The 5,324-nt window shown below is 34.7% G+C and overlaps 1 protein-coding gene across 1 annotated transcript in view; it reads right to left on the minus strand.

Moving 5' to 3' along the window:
• The window catches only part of LOC116340145 (ecdysone receptor), a 58,374-nt gene that overhangs the window by 40,325 nt on the left and 12,725 nt on the right, over nt 1-5,324 (minus strand). The window lies entirely within an intron of this gene.

Genomic DNA, 5,324 nt, shown 5'->3' on the forward strand with positions numbered 1-5,324 from the left:
AAATAACTTTTTTTTCTATTTCTGTCCGTCTCTTTCTTGCGCGCGCAGTAGCGAAGCTGTCGATCATTATCTCCCCATTTCTGATATGCACTTGTGCTTATCTATTACTGATGTTTTACCATTCATTCAACCTAATTGGTATGCGCAATGCTTTTGCATGGATTTTGGTCGGTTGCATTTATTTTGTTGCCTTTTTTCTTCATTCAATGTTGTTCCAATGTTGGCGTTCCATGCAATCTTTTTGTGTTTTGTCATTTTTCCATTCAATTCACAACATTATGTGTCATAAAAATATTAATTTAATCGAAATCAAGTTCAACGAAAGAGACAGAGAGAACAAAAGAAATGGGGTTTTTGTCGAGAGAAAATGCAGATAATGCAATATAATTCATACCTCACACTAAATGCATCAACAGCTCTTGATCGTTTGCTGTCATTATTTTTATTACTATGATTATAATTATGATTGTGGTGATTAAATGCACAATTTCAATCAAAGCGAAATGCTAAATTTAATAGCCTGGTACTCTTTTTTTTAACAAGAGATTCGAATTTCATCTTATCGCTTATAAAAATTTTTCTAATTTTTAGTGTTTAAAACGTGTCTATTACAATTTGGTCGTATTGAATTCGACAGGCGGACACTTTATCTAAACATGTTTTTGCGTGTTGGAGTTGAAGCGCGTGTCGTTTTTGTCTGAATTGAATCACTTGAGCGTATCTCCCACCGAAAAAAAACAACAACAGCACCAAATTCCAAACTCGAGAATTCAACGATTGATACAAATTGAATGTACAAATATTATAATCAGCTCAAAGCAAACTATGCAATGTGCACAATCTATATTCATGGGAAACCGACGAGCAGAGGGGACAACTCTTTATAATAAAAACTTTCTTTCATGCATAAACTTTTTTGGAGGCCATTGATATCAATATGAATGTAAAGTAGCAACATCTTTTTATTCTCTTGACCATCCGAAAAAAAAATTAACACATGAATGCGAGTTTCTCATGCACTCACTCATTTAATTATGAAAATTAAAAAATGATTCAACCCTGCTGAAATTTACAATTGCATCGCTAATTGTCTCACCTTTTCTCTCTCTCTCTCACTCTCTTTGTTCGTCTCATTCGCATCGATGTGCATCACAACCAAATGACCGACCAACCAACCAACCACAAATCATGCACTTCAGACGACTTGTCAAGTATCGGGCGAGTGGTCGCGAGTACAACCGACGCGAATACCTACTCGTTTATTCATGCACGCGTATTTGGTTGTTCATTTGGGGGCAATGTGTTATTGATATGTCAAAAACCGCTGCTATTCTTTTGCTGGAATTGAGTTATTGTTATTTACATCTATAAATTAACGCGGTTAAAAAAAGAGAAGCGCCACCAGCGATGATGATGGTTTTGGCCTTGTCACCTGACTGATTTTTCATTTCGAATGCATTATTCATAGCAATGCATGCCCGCCGTCAGTCTTTCGTCGTATGGTATGACATTCATTCACACCATGATGGTGATTCTTGATGCCCTTCGCTCAAATTCTATCTGCCATCGTTGCTTATGGAATTTTTGAACAATAAAACATAACGAAATTCTATAGAGTGTTTTAGATTTTGCATAAAAGGACTCTTGAGATAAAAATGATGTTTTTTTAGGTCGTCAAATGAATTATTAGAACCGCTTGATGCTCTAATTCATTATTGTTAATATGTTATTTAAATGGCTGGCTCTTTGTGTTCATTCTTTTTTCGTTTGACACTGAACACTTTTACCAATTTAAAAAGCCCTCCGAAAAAAAATTGCGCTTCGATTGTCTTTTGTCTTTTTTTTTGGTGAAAATTGAAACAACAAAACAACAAATATTTAAATTTCGTTCTAATTCTGCATGTGGACGAATTTTCTGCGTGCTTTTTTTTCGTGCTCATTTTGAATTTTCGGTGAAATCAAATTGAGGCCATCTCTTTTTGCGTTGTGCGTTCTTTTTTTCATATGCGCCCGTTTTTGTTACATTGCTGAATGACAACAAAGCCATGGTCGACATGTATTCGCGTCAGATGATGATGTAATTAATATAAGTGAAAACTTCCCAAATGAAAGCAACAAGAGAAGAAACTGATGAATGTATATTTGCGTTTTCGAGTGAAATATGTTTTAAATTTCATTTGTAGTCTTTTGTTTTGAATGCGCGCATGTTTGACACAAATTTTGCTTTCATTTCAAAAATGTGGTACACGCCCCAACCATGTTCAACCATGTACAACAATAATCAAAAAACGCACACTCTCTCAGAACAAGCGAAAAAGAAAGTGAGTGGGTGCACGCCTGATATGCTGGCAACGTGTGGCCTAAGGACAATATATGTCGCCAACAACGACATTGTCCGATCAATGGAAATAAGGAAACTCATAACGAAATAAATTAGCCTGTTGCGTTTGACAAATTATATAGAGTACACACGGAATTGGTGTACAATATTACCATCATCATCATTTCAGCAGAACGGTTTTCACATGAAACCAACGGCACACGCAAATTTAAATGTACAGTCGTCTAATCAAAGACAATATCTCGTCAATTAAATAAATGAAGAGAAAAACCGATGTTGTAATTATTTCGGTATTTCTATTGATATCAATCACCAAAACAATAATCTATATAAATTGTTCGTTTGTATAGAAATTGATGATACTAGCGGCCAAGTGATTTACTCACCGCGTTGAATGTGCGTTGGTAGGTTTGTTGACCCCAATGCTTTGCCTTTTTGACAAAATAAATATTGCGACGAAGCTGGGAATTTAATTACACGAATTAAATCAACAATGTGTATCATGTCGATTTCGGCGGTGCGTGTGAAATAGCATGAACATGGATTTTTATTTTTAAATATTAGCCGTGGTTTGAAAACGTACATAATTGAATGTGAAAACCAAATTTCAAACCGATATCCAATTTTTCTAAACAACAAAATCAATTGGAAAAACAAAAGAGCGAAAAAATTATATACATATTTATGCTCATTCAACTGGAGACTTTAGTTCCATTCTATTTGGCTCTCACTTTATTTTCGGCACTCAATGCACCTCTATAGATACTGTTTATTACATAAATGATGATGTGTGTGTTCTCGCGTCAGAAAAAGTATAGCGTGTTGAGTGCAAGATCATTTCATGTGAACCAATTGAACGGATTTTTTTTTTCGATTCTCAAACGATGATAATGCAAAAATCATCCCACACATTTTGTTTCTATATAAAATTCACAAATCAATGGCATTCATTTCTATGTTCACCATTTTTTTTATTTGTTTGCAGTCCATTTCTTTTGTTTTGTTTGCTTTTTTTAAACGATGATGGCTATTGTATGCCCAAGCAAAAAACTTTTAACATTAAATGGTAGCGCTACATATTACCTTTACAATGAATTGTGATGCATTCGGCTCAGGCTTATTTTCTCTTCTTTTTTCGATAGAAATATTCACAGGTACCGCATGCTGAGCAATGTATAATCTATATGTTTGTGCTTGGTAATTAAACGGTTGTGTCGAGCGATGTGCGAGCGTTTATCGTAATATATTGTCATTTGCATTGAATATATTGTATTATTATTCACTTCTTTTGTGTGCGTGCATGTCTTTTGTGTGTGTATGCGTGAGAAAGAGTATTGCCGCACCGAATGATAGTGAACGAACATAGATTGGTTCAAACGACAGAGATGAGCTCCGATGTGATGTGTGTCATGAAGTGTGATTTTGTCATCTGTTTCAATTCGTCGCGATGAAGAAGAAAATAAAGAGCGAGAGAGAAAGAGAAGAAAAACAAAACTCATTGATCCATACAAAATTTAGAACAAAACTAGATAGACACATTCAATTCACTTGCTACCGTTGATCATCATTGCTTATTCATTCACACTCGTATTGCAGATTATTATATGCGCTGGTACTGGTTGCTGTGCTCTTTTTATTCATGTCATTTTCTAAAATGTTTCGTTTCATTATTTCAATACAGTTTGAAATTTCCGGAAAATCAAGACAAAAGAATATCCGTTTTCTCTTCATCTATCTCAGCGAAATACGAATGAGCAAGAGACCTTTCACATTTGCATATTTATGATGTGTGTGAATTGTGCGCGCGGGTGCGCGAATGAGCGTGTTTCAGTGTGACTTATGTTGTGCACTCGGTGAGCAAAGTAGCCGAAGACAAAGAAATAATATTGTGTATGTGTTTGTGCCAGGTGCACGACGCTATGTACACATGTTTCAATTTATGATACGAAATTTGAATGATCATTGACAAGAACGCCATAAAATATATTCGTAGCATGCATATTATAATTTGGACACCCACAACATTCAAATTCAAACAAATTCTATTGACTTTTTCAAATAAGTGACATTTATAATAAAAAAAAAAAAATTGAGAAATGATATCGCCGTCAATCCACGTTCTTATTCAACTTGCATATAAAAAAAAATTCACTGAGAAAAAAGTTCAATAACAAAATTGTCCTTAGAAACAAGATGCCATTATTGAATTCGGTAGATACCGTTGTATCATTTGAGCACATGGGTTGAATGAGCAGTGATTGAGTGAAAAAAGAGCATCAGCCTCTCTCGTTAATTACAGCCTTTTTGCGATGATAAATTTAATCGAAAGTTCTTTGCATCGTTACAATGCGAGAAATAGAGAGAGAGGGAGAGAGATGTAGAATAGTTCACGGTAAAACTGTTCTGGCGCTCGAACTATGAGAGGTGCGCACGTTACACTGGGCTTAATTATTATTCTATTTTTTTTTGCTTCTGTTCTGTTGTATTTTAACGTTTATTACATTTGCCCTTTTGTGTGTGTTATTTTTGTTGTTCCTCTCTTTTTGCATTCGGAAGCACAGTTACTGTTTGATTATGCCTGCTTAGCGAGTGGATATGATGTTTTGTTTTTTTCTTTCTTTTTTTTTCAATTTTATGTGTGCTTTTTTTGTGAAATAAACAATTTTTTTCTCTCTCTCTCTACTTCATATAGATAGCCAATGTACGTATATTGTCATGTACCGATATATCTGTATCGTCATCGCATTTTGCTTCATCATCAACATCGGCCTCACAAACAATAGATTACATACGTATTTTAACATCGTATGTGTAATATGGTGATCATTCGCTTCTCTTTTGCATTGTCTATATCTATTCCAAAACTGGCCGACCGACAAATAAATGCGACTAACGATCAGCACATAACACAGAAAAAAAAACTATATTTTTTAACAGATTTTTTAAAATAATCAGTTATTGAGGAGATTTGGTCGCGAGCGGT

The sequence above is a fragment of the Contarinia nasturtii genome, unplaced genomic scaffold, assembly GCF_009176525.2.
Source record: "Contarinia nasturtii isolate CC-2019 unplaced genomic scaffold, AAFC_CNas_1.1 Cnas_scaffold_630, whole genome shotgun sequence".
In the NCBI taxonomy this organism is placed as follows: domain Eukaryota; kingdom Metazoa; phylum Arthropoda; class Insecta; order Diptera; family Cecidomyiidae; genus Contarinia; species Contarinia nasturtii.